The sequence below is a fragment of the Hydra vulgaris genome, chromosome 14, assembly GCF_038396675.1.
Source record: "Hydra vulgaris chromosome 14, alternate assembly HydraT2T_AEP".
In the NCBI taxonomy this organism is placed as follows: domain Eukaryota; kingdom Metazoa; phylum Cnidaria; class Hydrozoa; order Anthoathecata; family Hydridae; genus Hydra; species Hydra vulgaris.
The window spans coordinates 15,307,093-15,330,834 of NC_088933.1; positions in this window are offsets into that span (position 1 = coordinate 15,307,093).

Consider the following 23,742-nt stretch of genomic DNA (forward strand, 5'->3'; position numbering starts at 1 on the left):
CAGGGACACCCCTAGTATATATATATATATATATATATATATATATATATATATATATATATATATATATATGTATATATATATATATATATATATATATATATATATATATATATATATATATATATATATATATATATATATATATATATATATATATATATATATATATATATATATATATATATATATATATATATATATATATATATATATATATATATATATACTAGGGGTGTCCCTGATAAACTATCCGGCCGGATATCTTATTTCTAGATTATTTTATACGTTTTGACACATTTTGAAAGTAATCTCATGTTAAACGTACGTTTTGACACATTTTTAAATAATCTCATATTAATGGTTTCTAATCAATGTTGTTATTATTATTATTAAAATACTAATAAAATTATATGTGCGCAACCAATTCATCAGTTTATCATTCATTTATATTTGTTTTATCTCAACGTGGAGAAACCAACATTTCTCCACGTTGAGGTAGCCTTAATCCCTTTTTCTTATAAATAATGAAAACAATCTTTCCAAAATACAGTGGATGCAGATGGTGCTAGTAACTTAAGTGCTCATTCTTAAACAATTGTTTTAGATACAAATACAATGTTTAAGATACAAATACAATGTATAAGATACAAATATATTGTTTAAGATACAAATACAATTTTTAAGATACAAATACAAATATACAAGAGAGAAATTACAAGTGAAGATATCGTAAAAATAAATACATAAAAAATAAAGAAAGAAAGAACGCGGATACTCAAAGAAGGCCATTAGGTCTTGAAACCTAAAATTTATACAAAGTATAAAAGTCGTTATACAAATAAATGAAATCGTTAAGATTAAAAAATCCTTTTATAACTAGAAAATATAAATAAACAAAAAATATGCAAGTATTTGATTTAATAAATAAAAAGAATACGGACACACTCAGTAGACCATCAAGTCTTCATCAAGAACCGCTCGAAAATTTAAAAATCTCATAAAAATCAAATGCATACATACACGGTCAAGTGTATAAAGCACAAGAAAAATTTAACTGCATTTATATACATAATAAGTTTATATATATATACATATAACTTATATACATATACAGTATATATACATATACATTTATATACATATTCAGTTGCATCACTGCATAAAAAATAAAAAAGTAAATTAAAAATACAAAAATATATCATCAATAGACATACAGTATTGGACAATACATTTGCAACCAACATCGAACAATGCTAAAAAGTGTTCCTAATTTTACATGTCTTAAAAACGATACGAACTATACTACCACAGCAAACATTTCAGGAGTCTGGAGTCATAGCATGCCATGACATGAGCAATCATCTGACAGGTGACAGCACACAGGCAGAATTTCGTTGACTAGTGCCATTTTGCAGCGGAAAAAACAAGTGTAACTTTTTGGTTTGTTTCATTTTCTTTAGTCTGGTCCGTGTCAACGTCACAGAAGCATCCAGTAGCATCCAGAAATATCCAGAAACATTCAGAAGCATCCAGACGCATCCAGAAGCTTCCAGAAGCATCGAAAAGAAGCATCTAAAATCTTCTACAACAGGTTTACACACGTTCATTTTACTATATAAGAGACATGTAAATCGACATGTAGTTCAGTCAGTATATGGAAGTCAATCAGTCAGTATTATCAAGACAGTTTATCGAAGTGAGTTTTATCAAAGTTTTATCGAAGAACATCAATACAAGAAGTGAAATACAACAAGTGTTTCATTACATCAATACAGTCCACATCCAACCAAGACGTTGTGTTCCACAGAGCATTGTTGTATCATCACAAGGTAAATGTAACACGCCTTGAGAAGCGTGATTATTTATTTTTATTATTTTTATGACTTCAAGTGCAAAATGGCTCCCAAGAGTCTTGGATTGGAACTAAGAAAGAAAATTATTGGCGATTACGTAAGTGGAATGTCACAAAAAAGTATTTGTGATAAATATCGCGTGAAAAAATGGACCGTATCAAGACTATTTTCCAAATATCGTTCTACGGGGAAGTTGTCAGCAGATAACAAAGGTGGAAGACCGCGTTCCACCACTTCTAGAGAGGATTCTACGATTGTCAGATCCGTCAAGAAGGATCCCTGTATATCATCAGTCGAGATACAAAAGCAATTAGAGCTCCCTGAATCGGACCAAACAATCAGACGACGTGCTGTTGAAGCCGGATTATTTTCTCGACGCCCTGCAAAGAAACCGCTGATTTCACTAAAAAACCAGAAGAAATGACTCCTGTTTGCTACATCTCATACTGACTAGAATGTGCAGAAATGGCGAACTTTCCTGTTCAGTGATGAATCGAAGTTCAACATCATTGGAAGCGATGACATTTGCCGTGTTCGTCGACCGGCCAAAAAACGCCTCGATTTACGTTACTGCTATTAAACCGTGAAGCATGGTGGAGGCAATGTAATGGTCTGGGGGTGTTTTTCTGCTAACGGTCAAAGTCCAATACATCGAAACGATGGAATAATGGACCGTTTCATGTATAAAAATAATCTGAAAAATGTTATGTTACCTCATGCTGAATAGAATATGCCAATAAAATGGGTTTTTCAGCAAGACAACGATCCGAAACACACTGCAAAAGTAGTCAAGCAGTGGTTTCAAGACAATCACCTATCGGTGATGGATTGGCCGCCTCAATCTCCGGATCTCAACCCTATCGAGAACCTGTTGGAGATCGTCAACCGCAGAATTAATCGTGAAGGTGTTCGTAATAAGGATCAACTGTTTGAACAAATTCAAAAGGCCTGGGCAGCGACTCCACAAAGTTTCATTGATCACCTGATCGAATCTATGCCTCAAAGATGCAAGGCTGTGATCGAAAACAATAGATTCGCCACGAATGGTCAACATTTTGTCGAGTTGCACTTGTTTTGTCCAGAAGGAAATCAACTTTTTTTAATACTTTTGATTAATTTATTATTTTCGTGTACAAATAATGAACTTTGTGATGAATAAAACTTGAAGAGCCTTGTCTCTAAACAGTTACATAGTTATTTCTCTAAATTGAAAAAATGTGGCACTTTTATATAAAGGAACTAAATTAGCATTATTTGGTTGCACTCGTTTAGTCCGATACTGTAATAATTTCTATAAGCTTTTTTTTGAATGAGAGATAACTCCATTCCAAAAAAAAATCAAAATTTTTTAAAACTATTTTATTCCAAAGAGAAGCTCCACGAAATGAAATGATTGATTTTCCAAAATTAGTTTGAAACATGGGCGCCCGTACGATTTTTTGATGTTTCAGATAGGGCACTTTCACACATTAGACAAACTCCAAACTTAAGCATGTTCATACCTATGCCAAATAAGAAGTCTTTGCAAAAGTTTGGGATTGCGGAGGCCTGGGAACAAAAAAGCCCTAGAACGTTTGCCTCCCCTGCCCAAACGTGAGGGCGCTAATGTTGTAAAGTTTTCAACTTTACGATATTAAACTATATTTAAATTTATCGACAGATTTTAATTTTCGTAGAAAAATAATGTAAATTACAAAAGTTAAAAACAAATTTGGCATAGGTATAAACATACTAAAGTTTAGAGTTTGCACAAAGTGTGAAAGTGTCCAATCTGAAACATCAAAAAATTCTGCGGGCGCCCATAGTTTGAAAATATGATTGAGGAATTAAATTATCATTTCTTATGTTATATTTTTTTTTAACTTTTAAAGTAGGGGAGACCGGGGCTAGTTGCCCGCAGGGGTAAGTTGATGAACTTCGTTTATCTTCGGAGCCTTTCATCAGAAATTGACAAAAATTACACAGAACCTTCCTAATTGACTATTTCATCATTCACTATAGTATTGTCTGGATTCGCGCATGAGCACAATAGATATTAAGATTTATGTATTTTTAGGACAAAAGCGTAACTTTTGGAACATTCCTTTTTACTTTACAAAGAAAATAGTTAGTCGTAGGAAAAAAAATTGTTGTAAAAGTTCCTGTCACAAGTGGAGGAGTACATTTGAACATAAAACAAAGAATATTAAAAATATTTAATTGATATATATCAAGAATTTTCATTTCAAATAAGAGAGGCTTGGCATGAGTAAATCTATCTTTAAAATTAATTAAACGAGCAACAGGCTTTTGTTGACAATAAGACGACCTAAGTTTGGATTTATTAGCACTACACCAAGCAATATTTGCATTGTTTAAATAACAATGGATAAAGGAGTAATATAATTGAGTTAAATTACGTTTATTTAAAGCACTTCTAGCTTTATACAATATCCGTATACTTTTAGCAACTCTATTACACAAAAACTCTATGTGATATTTCCAATTAAGGTTTTCATTGATATAGAAACGCAAAAAATTTGTATTATTTGCTCTTTTTATTACAATTTTGTCAATAAAAAATAATGGTAAATTGCAAGGCAGAAGTTTATTTTTAGAAGCTGGATAAAAAAGTAACCAATAGTTTTTTCAACATTAAGTGAAAGCTTGTTTATTTTAAGCCATTTAGAAATTTTTGTTAATTTGGTATTCATATGTTGAAATAATGTTGTAATGTTGTTATCAGATAAAAAGAGGTTAGTGTCACCTGCAAACATAACAGCGATCAAGTTCGAAGCTTTATGTAAATCATTGATGTAAATGAGAATGAGAAGGGGCCCAAGTATAGAACCCTGGTTATATTTAATAGATTGGAGGGGTTAGTTAAATCACTACAAACAAACTGTTTACGGTTGCTTAAATAGCTTTTAAGCAACAGAGAAACATTTCCTTTAATTTCATAATATTCAAGAATTTTTAGGCAAATTTTACGATTAATTGCATCAAAAGCTTTTATCAAATCTTTACAACTCCCAATGTGAATTGAGAAGTTTCCAAAGATTCAGAAATATTGCGAATAATTTGGATTATTGCATATTCTGTTGAGATATTTTTTTAGGATCCGTATTGATTAACATTTAGTATATTATTTGACAAAAGGTGATTATAAAATACGTTATTTAAAATTCTCTATACAACTTTAGAAACAATAGACAAAACAGAAATTGGGCGGTAATGAGAAACATTGGTTGCATCACCAGCCAATTGGAGTCACTCAAGCTATTTTTAGAAAATCAGGAAAAACGCCATATTTTATTGAACAATGTAAAACATTAAATAGTACATTTTTTAAATGTAATAAATGGTAATGTTGTCATCGAGTCTTATGAACCCCTATAAGACTCGATGACAACATTACCATTTATATTATCATGGCCAGCTGATTAATTACACTTAAGCATTTTAAAAGATTGCTCAAAATCTTCGTAAGAAAATTTATAGGATGTTAAGATTGAAGTTATCGAAAAATCATACTCATCTATTTTATTAGTCACAACAGGAATTTTATTAGCTAGGCTAAGGCCAACACAAATAAAAAATGTTTTAAGTTTACTACTTATTACAGTTAAATCAGAGGAAAGTTTGTCATTAATTTTTATAGCTTCGGGCAGTGAGCACGGTTTTATATTCTGCATGCCAGTAAGTTCTCTAAGAATTTTCCGAGTGTGTTTACGACTATGCTTGCTCCTCTCGAGTAAATTTGAGTAGTGCAATTTTTAAAATTATTTTTTTCGTCTTAAATTTATTATCATAATTTTTATAAAGAATCTTACTTTCGTTTGTTTTGGTCTTTAAGTATTTGATATATAATTTTTGCTTAAATTTAGAGGATCTTCTAAGACCTTTTGTGATCCATGGTGACATTAAACTCTCGGTTTTTTTATTTTATGCACATTTCAGAAAGTTTATTTCATATATTTTATAAAAAGTTTTAAAAAAAGTGTCATAAATTTGATTAGCGTCTGTAGATACTTCAATTTAATTCCAATGAAGCAGAGATAGCTGCTCTTTAAAAGATTTTAAATTCGCTGCGGTAAAAAAGCGTTTTGAAAAACTTGTTTTCTGTTGGGACATTTTTTCCGAGGCAATTTTAATCGAGATAAAAATATGTAAGTTATCTGAGATCTCGCCTAAAATTATACATTTTTTTAGAGATTTATTAAAAATATCATTTGTTATGATATTGTGAATTAAAGTAGCTGAAGTTGAAGTTACTCTTGTTGGCTTAATAAATAAAGGTATTGTCCCATGTTCAATTGCTATGAGATTTATTAATTCCACAAATGGTGTGGTGTTGAAAACTATCAAATTTAATGTCACCTATAAAATAGGATAATTTATTTTTTTGACTGCTTTTTTTTAAAACGTCATTAATAAATATATTAAAACTTCCAATTTGACCCGAAGGTGGGCGGTAGCAACAACTTAAAAATTATATTTTTGTTTTTTGTGGTTATGATTTCAATTGTTAAAACCTCTTTGTCATTATCAGAATTGTTCATGCTAGGCCTCATTATATACCTCAAACATTCTTTAATATAACTTATTAAACCACCGCCTCGCTTTCTATTTTTACGCTCTATAGAAATTTTGTTAAAACCTGGTAGACAGTTATTTTCGTTAGAAATTACGTCAACAGAGCTACACCAAGTTTTCGACATTAAAGTTAAGCTAAAAAAACTATAAGATTCTATCATATTTATACATAAAATTTCAAAATTTTATGTATAATTTTATGTTAATTTTCAGTTTCAGAACTTTATTTTTATCTTTTAAAGTATTAACTTGATTCTCCAAATTTTCAATTTTATTGTTAAAAGTTTTGATATTTCTACAATCATAAAGTACTAAAATTTCTTTTAATAGACCAATTGTAAAATTTTTTGCCATTTTCGACTTCCTTGTTTAGTTGCAGTTCAAACACGTCCGTTCGCGTTAAATGTTCGCGGTGAAGTTCGCGGTGAATGTTTGCGGTGAATGTTCGCGGTGAATGTTTGGGGTGATTGATCGTAGTGAATGTTCGTGGTGAATGTTCGCGGTGAATGTTTGATTGATCAGAATTCAATACATTTTAAACTTCCTTGTGCAGTGAAAGAAGATTTTTTTTTCCTCTTTATTCAATTTACAATAAAAATTTTTTGCGCAATTATGCAGCGGAGTTGTGAAAAATGACATTTGACCAGATTTATTACACCCCCTGCTTATGTGCTTTCCACATGGAATGCAAATTGCTGTAAAATCACAGCTATCGTTAATTTTGAAAAACTTTTAAACAAAACTTGTCATTTAAAAGGTTTATCACTATAATATTTTATCATAACAAAGTATATTTTTTAAAGAATTAAATTGCATTATCCGGCCGGATTATTTTTAAGTATCCGGGTATTCGATATCCGGTTGGATAATTAAAAAATGCTATCTGAGACAACCCTAATATATACCAATATTACCAATAAATCACTTATATGTATGTATGTATGTATGTATATATATATATATATATATATATATATATATATATATATATATATATATTATATATATATATATATAAATATATATATACAATTTCGAACCTGGGTCTCCTGCTTATAAAGCAAGCGTTCTAACCACTGCGCCACGGCCGCACATACATACATATATATATATATATATATATATATATATATATATATATATATATATATATATATATATATATATATATATATATATATATATATATATATATATATATATATATATATATATGTATATATATATATATATATATAATTTTTGTCCCGGTTAACAACGTTTTTTTATGTGAAATAAAATGTCCTTTTTATACAAGTGATAAGTAGATATATATTCTAATTGAAAGCTTGCTGCCGTTTGTAGTGCTGCTACACTGACTGAGGGTTTGGTTAGGGTCAGCATCAAGGTCAGACTTAGATTTAGGGTTAGGTCAAGGTTTAAATATGGTTATATACCACTGTAATTAATTGTTTTTGTAAATAGATACAAAAAACATGATTTATAATCTATAGGGAAAAGTCCGGTAGCCCCGGGCGGCGGGTAACTACGGAAACTTAAAATTCAGTTTAAACTAAAGTAGCTATGTGAATTTAAGTACTATAATTTGAGTAAAAATATCGCATATGCAAGAAAAGGAAAAAGTCTCCCTGAAAAACGTTTCCCATAATAATTTCCCCGAGATAAAATCCTCCCAGAAGAAATCCATCTGGAAAAATCTCCACCCGGAAAAAATTCCCCAAAAAGAAAAAAATCCTTGCAAAAAAATAAATATTTCAACAACCAAGTGGGCACAAAAACGTTTTACAAACGTTTAGCAAACGTTAAACGGTCGCTTGAGCGACGATTGTATAAGTAAAACGTTGAAAAAACGTTTTAATAGGAATATTCTTATTTATTTATTTGCGGCACCTTTAAAAAACGTTTTCAAAACGTTTTATTTTTCGAGCTGTAAACGGCGCACTGAGCATGTCCAACTTTGCTTAAAAATGGAGTATTTTCATTTCCCTATGAACTTTTATGACTATAAAGTAAATTTTTTAAAGTAAAATATACATTCACAAATTCTAAAATAATTGAATGATAAATTTATTGTAATTTTACAAACTGAAAAAAACCTTCATAACAAGTAGTGCATCTAAAAAACAAAAGAGCTTTATTTCTTAAACTGTTTTTGCTTTTTCTTAGACATTTTGTGCTTCACCATACACAATACCTATAACACTGCCTAACAGTGATTTTGTTTCGGAACCAAAATTAGTTACTTCTTACGTATTTCCATCTGCTGAATTCAAAAATGACATTAAAAATGACAAAAAAGCAAAAATATTAAGGGTATAAATTTTCATTTTTTGATAAAAAAAATTTTTGTTTTTGACTATCCATAATGTTTTATTAAAAACTTGTGATATTAGTTATGTGTGTTTGCTAAAGTTTCTGGTCTAATCTACTCTTAGTTTTTTTTCGTTTTTATTTACTAGTGTAAAGGAAGTGTGTAAATTTAGTGGATAATTTTTGCTACATTTATGGTGAAATAACATTTTTTTCACAGAAAAGAACTATGACACCTCCTGTGAAAACTGCTTGCCAGCATTAGTTCGATATGAAGGTAGAAGACCAGAATAAGTCATGGGCTCCACATGTATGCTGTAGCTCTTGTTCGGTTACAACACTAGAATGGTTGAAAAATATAAAAAGATCTTTGGCTTTTGCTGTTCCTATGGTATAAAGAGCCTAAAAACCATACAGATGTTTGTTATTTCTCTTTGACCCCACCCATTAAGGCAGGTTTGTCAATGAAGAAAATAGGAACAGTTAAATATCCGAATCTTCCATCTACCATTCAACCTATTCCACATTCAAATAGTTTACCAGTTCATACTCCACCACAAAGTTGCGAGTTAGAAGCAGAAAATGAAGGCAGAAATGAAGTAGAAATAGAAGAAAACAAGCCTTCCACATCAAATTATCCTAATTTTGTGTTGAAAGATGATGTGCCACACATATTGAGTCAAGCAGAATTATGTGATCTTGTTCGAGATCTGGACTTGTCACAGAAAAAGGCTTTTACTGCACAATGGAAACCGTCTTTCTTCTGCTCCTATTGGCCATGCAATTCACATGAAAGAGACTTATATAAACATGAAAGTTCTCCTCAACTGAATTAACTACAATGAACACAAATGGAAAATTTGTTGTGATATACTTTTAGGTACGCAATTAGGGTATACTAAATACTGCTGCTTTTTGTGTATGTGGAACAGTAGAGACAGAAGTTCATATTATAAAAAAGAAGTCTGGCCTTCAAGAAATCTCAACACAGAAAAAAAAAAGTTATTGCTGAACCACCTGTGGATCCAAAAGATGTTTTTCTTCCACCATTACATATTAAGTTGAGTTTAATAAAAAATTTTGTCAAAGGTATGAACAAAGAAGGACAGGCTTTTAGGTATTTAAGAAACAAATTTCTAAAAATAAGTGATGCAAATGTTAAAGAGGGTATTTTTATTGGGCCACAAATACGTTAACTTAGAAGGAATCTGCATTTGAGGAAGTTTTGAAGGGGCAAGAAAAAAAAACTTAGAAAGCTCTTAAGGGAGTGATTTGTGGATTTTTAGGCAACAAAAGAGATGATGCTACATTCAAACGGTAACAGTACTTCTGCAAAAATACCATCAACTTGGATGTAACATGTCCCTCATGATTTATTTCCTCCACTCACACCTTAGACTTAGATATCAGGGTCGTAGGAATAAAGCTATGCTTGCAGATTACTGTTGGTTTGTGTGTAGGGATGCTACAGAACTAGTCTACAAAAGAAAAGCAAAAAGATCACGATCTTGTGACGATACCCCATAATCATCTTTATACCTATTAGCTTGATGATCATGATTTCTTTGTTTAAAACTGTTAGAATATATCTGTAATAAAAAAAACCAAATGTACTTTATATATTATTAGAATATGTAAATTATATGTCATATTGCTCTGTTGCAAATTAACTGAAATAAAAATTTATTGCTATTGTATATCTCAGAAACTAGAGCTAATAAAATATTTTCTTTGTCATTTTCTTTTTTCTCAGTTCAAAATAAGTATAATTTGAATAAAATTACTAAAGTTACAAAGAAAAAATTTTTTGTTGCCCAGTGTAATCAATAAACAAAACTAATAACTTCTTAAAAAAGTATTACTTTTTTTAATGATTTATTCTAACAAATAGTTCAAGAAAAACTTAAGCTTTTCAAACAATAGTTTAAAAAGATACTAAAAACAAAAATCTTGCATTACAGTTGATAAATTGAAATTAACTCACCCCAGAGTACTGTAGTCCAGGTTTTATGTACACCTTATCAGCTAAGAAAAAACAATATTTTTGAAATTCCTAAAACTCTTTAAATATCACCTATAAATAATTAGTATCTTTTAGTTTACCTACTTTTGTTATTCTTTGTAACTCTTTTACACCTGGCAAAACATGCTTCTCTACGAAATCAAAATATATTGATCAAGGTTTTGAATAAAGATGCAGTGCATCTAAAATGTTTCTAAAGAAAAAGGGGGTATTTTTTGCTTTATTTAACAAAGCTACTTGATGCCTAATATAACTTCCTTGCTTAGAATTTGTTTCATTATCAATAACATAACTAACTGCATTCTCCAGTTGAGAATTATATTTGATAATTCACATGTTTAAAAAAAAAGTTTAATTTTAAAAGTTGGCTATATTCATTAAATAAATATCTCCAGAATCTTCTAAAGCTAAATATATTAAAAACTTAGGTACTGGTCCACCATGTCAAGTAAGAAAAATAATAAGTAAGATTTTTATCATTTACGCTATTACCTGAAGTTGTATAAACTTTTTAATTTTTATTTTACTGTTTTTTTCTTTTCTATTTTTTTTTTAGCTCATTAAATTTCTTTTCTCTTTTACATACCTATATTAATATATTATTTATTACCTTATTATTAGTTTTGTTATTGTATATTTTATTATTGAGTGTTATTTATATTTGAATCGGTTCATGCTATAAGGGGAGTAGTCAACAACACATAGTTTTGAGTAAACTAAATAAAACTTTGCACAACCTTTTTTTTATTCAAAAAGATGTAATTTTGTGTGTATAAATTCTTTATTAACCCAGTTATTATGAAACGCACTTGATTTATGACATTTATAAAGCTTTCATATGAAAAGTAAACATTAAAGTTGTTTGCCTTTTCGCCTTTTAGCATAATTTGAAAAAAAGACAGTAACTGTGTTTAAAGAATAACGTTATTTACTAAAAACACCAAGAAATCAACATTTACATACACTCCTATATACAAAGAACTAATTTTAGAAATATTTGCTATCTTCAAATAAATCTCTATTGGTCTGAGATAAGCAATACAAGCAATGAAAACTTAGTCATCATTTTCAAATTAACGACTTTGTTTGTTGGCCTCATATAAATTTCAGCATAAAAGTCTTCAAACTCCCCTGGAATGTAGGGTCGTAGTTTTTTCGTGTCCGCCACTTTTACAATCGTTATTAGTAATTTCCCTGCAGGGTAAGCTTCTTTACTTAGAAAACATAAGTTTGGGCAACTCGTTGCTCTAAAGGAAAAGCTATGATTCATTATAGAATCAATGATAGGTTGGCCAATAACCTTAGATGGAAATTATTTTATATCATATGTGCAATGCATAAACTTGCTTACTAAAAAGTGCTTTCTGTCCTTTTTAACTTGCTTACCTTTGGTTTCATTGAAAGCACAACTTTTTTGGTAAAATTGACTTGAAGTTTTAAATTTCTGAGGAAATTTATCATTTTCGGAGAATGTCTTCACATACTTGGTCTAATATGTACATACTTTGTCTACTGGTCACATACTTGATCTACTGTGTACAGCCTATAGTGTCGGTTTATTTCTCGCTTTATTATGCTAAAATCCCTATCACACGGTAGAGTGCCCTCTTATTGGATAGAATTGCTTAATCTTTTCAAATTTCTTTAAATCAGTCATGGCTAAGAGTAGTTTAGATAATAAATTTTATTTTATCCCCAACAATTATCTGAGAATAAGTGGAGTTCGGTAAACTGCTTCTCTACCTTCATTAAATAGATAAATAAAAGGGAACACACTGCATCTGGTCCCTTGCCTGCTATGCCTCTGTGGTGAACAAAAATGTGTGTAATTTGTGTTCGTAACAATAAATGTAACTTTGTTACTTTTATTGCTATGAACACAAAAAACATTAACTGATTTGTATGTTCTGCATAAAGTAAGAAAACGATGATAAAATTTGATTATTGTTCATGTCATTGACGTCTTTTTGGATTCAATTATAAAATTTTTTCAATTTGCATTTAATTACATCAAGTTTAGATTGAGCACATCTCTTTGCTGCCTCATTGAGACGAGGACTTTTTAACTTTAAATTGAGTTTCAACTTTAAATCTTCACATGTGCAACATATGTCAATTTGCGGCCTTCCAATGGAAAGATTATAGTTTTCTTTAAAGTAGTTGAAAAACTTCGTTTCGCCAACTTTTATTAAAAAGTATTTTTCTTTAAACAGCCTATGCATAGCTTTAACATTAAAGTAACAATAAAGTTAAAAAAATTTAAGTTTAAAGTGGCATCAAGAAAGCATATAGGTTTTCCAAGATAATGGCTTTCCTTAGCTGGAAAGTTTTCATTGTGCTGTCTGATAAAAAGTTTGGTTTCTTTAGACAATGCTTCTTTCATGTGACGTCCTCTTTTATCCTCTGAGTTTTTTCCAATTATTTCAAAGCTCTCAATCTTTCAATTCGTTCTTTTGTAACAGCATGTAAACTTACAAAAGCTTGAAAATATAACTGAATTCGATCAGAACCCACCATTACGTGATAACTAAAAAAAGCACTTTTTGTTTAAAACCCTTTTCCTTCCTGGGCCGTATCTATTTTTTTGGGGGGAATCAATCAAGGATTTTAGGAACAAATCCAGCTCATTTTTAGTGTTGAAGGTATGGAAATGTTTAATTTTTCAATTAGATCTTCTTCGTTAATTTTCTCAAGACATTTGTTTCTCTTGCAGCTAAAAGAAACAAAAAATACTTTTATACTGCGTGTTATTAAAAACTTTATCAGTGAAAATGAAACTTTAAAACTTTTAGTAACATTGAATACAAAAATATTTACCTGCTGGGTAAGCCAATGTACTTTTGAGGTGAAGAATTTACTTGGTAGTCAACGAACTCTTTGCCTTAAATTCATGCAACTTTCATAATGTTTCTCTTCCAAAGATTCGGATCAGCTTTCCTTTTCTTTGTTGACATTTTCTTAAGAAAATTATCACTTTCTTTTCAATTTATTTCCATGTTTCACTTATGATAAGAGTAAGAACACAAAACATAAAGTTAGTTTATAAATTTAGGTAAAGTTATACAGTAAAATACAATAGCAAAAGACTAAGAACAAAAGACATAAAGTTAGACATAAAGTTAAAAATAAAAAAAAGTATTTTATTAAAAGAGAAGGAGTGGGTGAAATTTTTTTTTTTAATGTATTTATCTCAGTCAGTTCGTGAAAACTTTCGATCTGACGAGATGTTACAATAAAATTATTTTTTATAAAAACTTTAATTTATAAATTTATATTTTATATAAAATAGATGACTTGGCCGGTGGGCCAGCTGGCCAGTCTGTTACTTTTATCCCGAAGTTTCTCATTAGTTTTTTCAGATATACATCATGATAATTTCCAATTAGGTGCAATTGAGCAATTTAAACAGTTGCTTTTATTAACAAATGCTGATTCAATTTGATAGCTTTTGTTGAAAATTATTGAAATTATTCTTTTTTAAATTTTAAAAGTTAAGTTTTTAAGTTATTATTTTTATTGAAGACAACTTAAGAGATTAGAATACTTGTTTGTTTTATAATAAAATGTTTACAACTAGAATACTTGTTTGTTTTACAATAGAATTATCAGATTTATGACCATAAACATCTGCATAGGTTTTCTTTTTATATTTCATTTTTCAATACTTTGATTTCGCTTTAAGAATTGAACGAGTATGTTTTGAAAGTTTTAGGGTAATAGTTTTAGAATGACATCAAAGCTCTTCATAATCTGTAACGAATCCTAATTTTCTAATAAAAACATACAGTTTTATTTTTTTTCATTCAACAATTTTGTTTTCTTCAAGCTAAAATCTAGAAGCTTGTCTTAGAGCTAGAATTAATTGTGGGTAGTTACAGGTGCTATCTACTTAAGTACAGATTTGGCTGTCAGCAGTCAGGGTTTTTAAACCTTTTTGCAGTTTAGTGATTTTTGAGTTTACTGATAAAGTTATGTCATAACTTTATCAGGGAAGTAATTTTTAAGATCTGCTTTAGCGTTTTCACTTGTAGAGCTAATGAGGCAATACAACACAACCATTACTTTATCAAGATATACTGCACTCTCTTTGTCCAGACACGGCTGTATAAATGCAAAGCAAACATCTTTGCAAGAAAAAAATAATAATACGATTCAACCATTTAGACACAAGTAACATTATACTAATAGAAAAAAAAGTGCATGCAAACTTAACAAGTATTGCAGTCTTGGAAAGCAATGGTTTCAACAATAATATTAATAGTATCTGTAACTAAAAACGCACATGAAACGCACAAGACAAGCTTTACGTGACTGAGTTTTCAATCTAATTTTCCGAAAAATTAATGTTAACTAATATAAACATTAATTAAAATTTTTACTTTAGTAATTAAATTTCCGAGAAATCAATGTTTACTAATGTACTTCTTAAACAAGACGAAAAAAAAACGTTTTTTAACGTTTCAAAGGGTTACCCTCTCTGATTTTAAATCTTATTATTTTTACAAAAAATCATTAATGGTAACGTGTTTTATTAAATTAACGTATATTAAATTAAGAATAATACACTAAGTGTTTTGATAGAAATTCGTATTGTTGCCATGGTAACAGATTTTTCATAACTTTTTCTCACCACCGCAACAAGACGACCGAAGTTAAGGGTCAAATTTTTTATCTTTTTGTTGTCCAAAAACTTTTTTTTTAGTTTGAATAAAAATTTATTTCGTTCATATCATAGAGCTTAATCAGGACAATACACATCATTTCATAAGAAAATATTATACCGTTCTCCAAATATATTCACCGGCGTCCACAATTGCTATTCTGAGAAAAACACGATTAAAGCAAAACCTTTAAATACAGAAATATTTTAAGAAGGTAAAAAAAAAAAAAATCCAAATTTTCAAAGTCCACCAGGCACATACAAGTCACCATTTTTTTCAATTATTTTGTCTTTTTATTTCAACTTTTTGGCATGTAATAATTGCCGTCTTGACTTATTGTCAGGGTTCATACGATATTTAGCATTTCTTATTCTTTTATTATTTAATGCTTTGCATCCTGCAATCATATGAAAGTCTGGTACCCTTTTCAATTCTTTAAGAATATCAAGTGATGCTTTTGCTCCAATATTTATTAAAGTAAGCTACAGCATCATATACAACAATTTCTACTTGGGTAAGTGAGACAAATGTTTGTTTTGGTAGGCGGTCCTAAATCATCCTATTAAACGATTCATTATTATTTTTTGTTTTGACATGCAAACATTTTTGTAACTCTCTATCTTCACTTAATTTTTCAAATAATCACATTCATAATAATGTTTATTGGTAAACCCAGTCCTGGCTTATATGTTGTTGTTTTATTTATTTTATCGGCATTGTATTTGCACCAGCTGCCTGAACCAGTTGGACAGTGTGGAAATTTTAAGCTTTTTTTTTTTTTTTTTTTATGAAGCCACATTAAATAGCAATGTTAACACTAATGCCTTCATATCTTTTATGTTACCTGCATTTTGTCTGAATGCAACTCCAACAAAATTTTGCTAGCGATCAATTGTCGCATCTGTAAGACGTTCTTTTCCACAAGGGCCTTTAAATTTCTTTAAATTCCGCAGCTGTGTTCCAACTCTTATTTGGTAAATGTCAATTTCTATATCAGGGTATGTATTTTTATCATTCATGTAATTTTTACGACCTCCATCACCTAAATAGTGAGTATATCTTAACTGGCGATTATCAATAGAACACTAAAAAAATCGTTTTGCTCCTTCTGGCTCCATAACTACCAGCAGAACCTTAGTAATTATACTTACAAACGTGGGAATTTCTCAAGTGTGCATAATCATTTTGATTAGACTTTTGAAGGCCTTGATTAATACTACAACTTTTACAATATCTAGACATGACTTCAACATCTGATACATTGCCACTATCAGTAGAGATAACAGAAAAGACTCCGTTGAGCAATAAAAAACCACATTAAAAACGCTAATGTTCTACCATCTTTTTTAAAAAAAATTTAACCCTGTTTTCAAGGAATAAGAAACTATTTTTTTAACTACGCGACCCCTGGTTTTTATTTTTGCCAAAATTTAACATATTTTTTGTTTGTTTGCTGTTGTTTTTTTTTGTTTGTTTTTTTGTTCTTTATTACAACATGAAAATTTGTATACAAATATATAAATTTAAAAAGTTTACTATTGAAGATTATGTTAAAATAATGATAGAAATTAAATAAAAATAAAGAACGTGGAAACTCAAAGAAGACTTAGAGGTCTTGTCATAAGAATCGCTAAAGTTTGACGCGTCAATAAAAGTTGATGTAAACTCATTCAATGCGACTATCGCATAATTTATTGGTAATAAATATAGTATTTAAAGTTTTCCTTAAATTAACTTGAAATATGGATGGCTTTACTAGGATCATTATTCTTTGGATTTTTTTTGATTTTTTGATTTTATTTTTTCCTGCATCTTTTTTTCATTATACCACAATTTTCTTGAATAATTTTCATTTTTCTTCAAAATTATTATTTTCTTCAACAGTTATAAAACACCTCTGAAAACACATTATTGAATAGATTTAGATCTTATTTTTCTTCTTTTTTCTTTTTTTTAAGTATATCATGATGAATATTGTTTAGTATATCGCGATTGTCTTGTTAAATTTATAATTACAAGATTTTTATTGTAATATCATGAATATTTTCTACTTTGGTAAAAGTTCTTCTTTGACCCACGTGGAGCAACTTTGAACCGGGTTTTTTTCAGCCGTTTTAGGCAAGTAGGTTAGTTTTGAAGGTCATACTAGTTTTTTACATGTATGTACATACATAACATCATATGTGCATACAGAACATTTGTATGAACACAAGTAAACACATAGACATATACAAATAAAACATATAGATACATATTACATATATACACACATACATACATAAATATATATACATAAATACATATATGCACACAAATATGCATATATATATACATACATACACATACATGCATACATACATACATACATACATACATACATACATACATACATACATACATACATACATACATACATACATACATACATACATACATACATACATACATACATACATACATACATACATACATACATACATACATACATACATACATACATACATACATACATACATACATACATACATACATACATACATACATACATATATACACACATACATACATATACACACATACATATACACATAGACATACATACGCACACACATACGCACATATATACACATACATGTATACGCACACACAGGTGCATACACACTTACATATATACACATAAATATACACACTCATACTCAATATATTTTATAAAGTATATTTTACTAAACTATATATAACATTATTTAAGAAAAAATTTACAGAATTAGTACTTAAGAACACTGTATATGTTTGCAATATATAATAACTTTAACAATAAAGTATTGTTCTAGAAAACACAAAATAAGAAAACTTAAAATCAAAATTTAAAAAAACATAGATATTTCATCTATTGAAAATATAATATTTTTTTAGTTTTAGTTTAAAGGAGGGATAACTACATTTCTTAAAAACATCAAAAAATTTTGTAATTATTTTATTCCACAGAAAAGCTCTACAAAACGAGATGCAAAACTTTCCAAAATTTGTATGGTAAGAAGGTTGTCGAATAGCTTTATCATTTCTTAAGATATATTTGTTCTTTTCTTTCAAAGTAAATAAATTTTGAAAGGGTTCAGGAAATAAACTGTTTTTACATTTATACATAAAACAAAGAACATTGAAAATATTCAGCTCGTATATACTAAAAACATTCATATCAATTAGGAGAGGCTTGGCATGAGTAAAACGATCCCTAAAATTAATAAGGCGTGCAACATGTTTTTGTTGACAATATAGAGGTTCAAGTTTTCTTTTATTTATACTACTCCACGCAACACTTGAATAGTTTAGGTGGCAATGGATAAATGAATGATATAACTGAGTTAAAGTGTGCTTATTTAGGATATTTCTTGTTTTATATAACATTCCAATACTTTTAGATATTTTATTGCCCAAATTTTCTATGTGTTTTTTCCATGAGAGACTTTCATCAATATAAACACCTAAAAATTTGGTAAAGCTTACTTGTTAGAGTATTGTCAATAAAAAGAAAAGGCATGTCATTTGGCAGTAAGTGTTTTTAAAAATGAGTGTGGATGAAAATCCATTTGGTTTTGTCAATATTGAGAAATAATTTTTTTTGTCTTGAACCAATAAGAGATTTTAATTAGCTCGTTGCTCATGTTTTCAAATAGATAATTTGTTATTGAGAGATAAAAAAAAAGATGTGTCATCTGCGAACACAATTGTCATTAAGTTTGAGGCTTTATATAGATCATTGATGTAAATAAGAAATAATATTGATCCCTGAGGTACTTTACATGTTATATCAAGCAAATTTCAATGCCAATTTGAATCAACGTAGACATATTACTTGCAATTACTTAGATAGCTTGTAATCCAATTTAGAACATTACCAGTTATTCCATAATATTGCATAATAAACTTTTTTATAAGAATTTCACGATCTATGGTATCAAATGCCTTTGCTAAATCTATGAAAACTCCCAAAGTATATTGGGAATTTTCAAATGATTCAGTTGTACTTCTTGAAAACTAGATAACTGCATGTTCCGTAGAATTATTTATTTTAAAACCATATTGGTTGATATATATGAGATTATTATTTAATAGGTGATTATATATTCTATGATAAAGAATTCTTTCTAAAACTTTTAAGAAAATGGAAAGAATGGATATAGAACGGTAATTGTTAATATTAGTTAAATCCCCTCCTTTAAATATTGGTATAACCTTCGCTATTTTTGATTGATTAGGAAAAATTCCTTGTCTGATGGAACATGAAAATATCCTAAAAAGAATATCTTTTAAGACATCATATGAATTAATAACAATGTTTCCATTGATATCATCATGGCCAATGGCTTTGTTAGGTTTGAGCATTTTAAAAGCACATTCAAATTCATCAAAAGTTAGCTCAAAGGAGTTAAGATGTGATGTTAGGGGGAAAGAAAGATATTTTTCAAAAGTATTAGTACTTGAACTTTTTAGGCTAGGTTTTGGCCAACGCACAGTGAGACAGAGTGTGCCAAAAGACCAAAAAATCAATATCAGCATTGCACGGTGAAAATTTGTCATAATGATGAAGAGATGTTTATTAGAGGAAATACCTAGTTAAAAAAACATTAAATATTAGTTTAAGCGAAATTTTATTCGGTTATTTATACGTTAATTTGACATGTGTTCCAAAACGCTATTTTGCATTTTTTATTTATCAACTTTATTACGCTATTATTGTTTTAAATTAACTTTATTGACTTTCATTTTAAACTTTATTATTTTAATTAAGATTGTCTTTTTCGCTCAGGCTTTTAAAAATAATTTAACGTAAATGTAATCATTAGTCTTTATGCATCGAAAACAGACAGTTTTCGATATTTTTTTTTGCTACTAACCTTTACTATTAGGTATCAGATAAACTATCCTCCAAACATTTGACTATGTAAATCTTTTGCTAAATGTATGTAAATAGCCATGCAACATAAATATTTTGCAACTTTTTGCAATAAAATAAGTTATAACAAAAGATTGGTCTTTGGTTATTGGTCAGTTGATGAGAAATACTGAACATGTAAAAAAGATGTTTTGTACACAAAGAATACCAACAAAATCTTTCATTACTGTTATAATATATAAGTTTTGTAAATATAAATCTAAAAAAGTTATTTTATGACAAATACATGCATCGAAAAGTAATACTTTTAATGTTTACACTGATAAAAGTTGTCTTGTCCATTAAAAATACTTCGTATTTTTCAACAAAATAATAAAAAAAAATTTTTTTATTATATAAATACATGTTTATTACTTTATTTATGCATTTTATATATAAATATAGCTATTCTAATAAAAAAACTATGAAAATAATTTTGGCACAAAAAACTCGATTTTGTCCCACTGTGCAACGGATACAAAATATTTATTTAGTTCAGCAGCTATCTTCTCTTGATTAATCAAGAACTCTTCGTTTATTTTAATCGTTTAGGGCTAAGATATTTTTGTTTTGATACTGCCAGTAATTTCTTGAATGATTTCCTAAGTGCGTTTAGAATTTAGTTTATATTTTTCTAGCAAATTAGTATAGTATTTATATATAAGATTTTTTCTTTGTCGCTCAAAGATTTTAGCGTAATTTTTATAAATAGTTTTACTTTCTACCAATTTTGATTTTAAATATTTGATATATAGTTTTTGTTTAGTTTTTGAAGATTTTCTTAGTTCCTTGGTAATCCATAGTGATTTGTTGTTTTTTGGTTTAAGATTAATTTTTATTTGTTTGAAACTTGATTCGTAACAAAGAATGTTTAAAAAAAATTGTTGTAGACTAAGTTTACATTATCTAAAAAAATAATCTGTTCCCAATGTAGTAAAAATAGTTGTTCCTTAATTGATGTTAAATTTGCTTCATTAAAAATACGTTTAATGTGATATTGGTTTGTATTTGGCAATATTTTATTATTAGCATTAATCGAAAAGAATATCGGAAATTGATCTGAGATCTTTTTTAATTATGTCCTTTTGAATTGTTTCATTAAATAAATCATTGGTTATTATACTATCTATAAGAGATGTTGTTGATTGAGTGATTCTAGTTGGTTTATTAATTAAGGGAATGGATCCGATTTCAAATAAAGCATTATAAACCATTTTAATTTTTTTTATGACGTGATATTCGAAGCAATCGAGATTAAAGTCTCCTAATATGTAGATTTTTTTTTTCTTGATTGCATTTTTTTATTATATTGTGAAATAAAAATGTACCAAAATTTTTAATTACGCCAGATGGTGGCCGATAGCAACAGCTAAGTAAAATGTTTTAGGTTCTTTTGGTTGAGATTTCGATAATTAAAACCTCTATATTGTTGTCAGAAATACTCATGTCATGCCTGATAAAAAATTATAAATTTTCTTTTATAAAAGAAAAAGCGGTTTTCTTATTTACATAAATGTAAATAAGCAAACCGCTTCCGCGTTTTTTAATTTTTCGCGCTAATGGTATCAAATTAAAACCTTGCAAATTAAAATTAGTGCAAGCAACATTATTACACCACGTTTCGGTTAAGCAAATTACGTTAAAAATTTAAAAAGTTTCCTCAATTATATTACAAAAATTATCAATTTTTTTTTTTTTAAACTGCAATGTTTAAGTGCAACGCGTTTAAATTATCAGGTTCAAGAAATTCTTATATTTCGTTGGTATTTTCGTTTTTTGTTTCGTATTTTCGTTGGTTGATATTTAAATTTAATTCACATTTTAAGATGTGCATACATCAACTGACAAATAGGGTTTGGAGCAATTAAATGTACATGGTTTGGATCAGGGTTAAGGTCAGAAATCAATAGGAAATGCGTTTTGTATTAGTGTTGATAGAAACCAGGCTTTTTTTAAAGTTGTTATTGTAAAGGAATTTTCTCATAAAGGTAATTCCGCATCAAATCACCCAAAATTTAGAAAATTTTGAACCATGGGTCTTCAAATTTTTTAAAAACCTCTTTGGCTGTTGCATCTTAAAAAGAAAAGTTAACATATAAAATTTTAGCTAAAAATGTTGAGAGGTTGACAAGATACTGCAATTTTAATACTGACCTCGTTTCCTAAAATGACCCGGTTTTCATAACACTCTGAAAAAACATTTTTCTTAAAATAGTAAGAAATAAAAATGGCAAAAACATGAAAATAAACATATATAATGTTTTTTTGATGCTGAATTCAATAAATGTACTTAAAATGCTAAAATATAAAAGGAACATGCTTAAAAATTAATAAAACAACTAGTTTCTATAAAACAACTTTGGGGCCCAATATCTCAAAACACCCCCATCAAAAAAAATTTTTTTTTGCTGTTAATATTTTCAGCTGTTTATAATCTTATTAGGCACAAAAAATCTAACTGGAAAAACGACTGAAACATACGGAACTTTAATTTCAAAGATGTATCAAATTTTCAATAAGCTATTTTAAAAAACTTTCAAATAGAATTCTGTAAAATATTATATTTAGTTAAAAGACTCCTTTAAAAAAAAAAACAATTTTGTTATATTTAAGGAAGTCTTAATTATATGATAACCAAAGTGGTGCATTTTGCATGGGTGCAAGTGGTACACATTCTGTTTGTGTTTGTTCTTATGCCATATTGCTAGTAGATGCTTTAAATATTGGACTAAAGTATAAGGACTTACTTTCAAAAACCGTTTGCTCAGTAGAAAACAAAGAATGCATGTTTGCACAGTGTGATGATTGTCCTGGTAAAGAACCCCTTACCAAATATTTGTATGAGATTTTTGGAGAATACGAAGATGATTTTGAGATACACTACAAGCAAGGGCAAACTACTGACCGTGCAACACTATTAAGTTTAACAGCTGATGTTCCAACGTTTGTTGAACTATTAGCATCTTGTTTTGAAAAGCTACAAGCTCATTCTTTTATTTCTCACTCTCAATCACAGTACCTTAACCAACTGAAGCAATATATGGATCAATCAAACATTATCCTTATTGACGACTTTGCTGAAAATTATGCTTTTGTTGTCCAAGATGAAATACAGAGCTATCATTGGAACACCCAACAATGTTCTTTACATCCATTAGTCATATACTATAAAGATGATAAAGGTGAACTGAAACATATTTCTTACTGTTTTATATCAGATGACATTATACATGATGTAACTAATATGTACAAAATATTCCAACTAATCATACCAATATTAAAAATAAAATTTTCCAATCTGTCTAAATTACATTTATTCACTGATGGTTGCACAGGACAGTACAAAAATTGTAAAAGCTTTTACAATCTATGTCAACTAGAGAG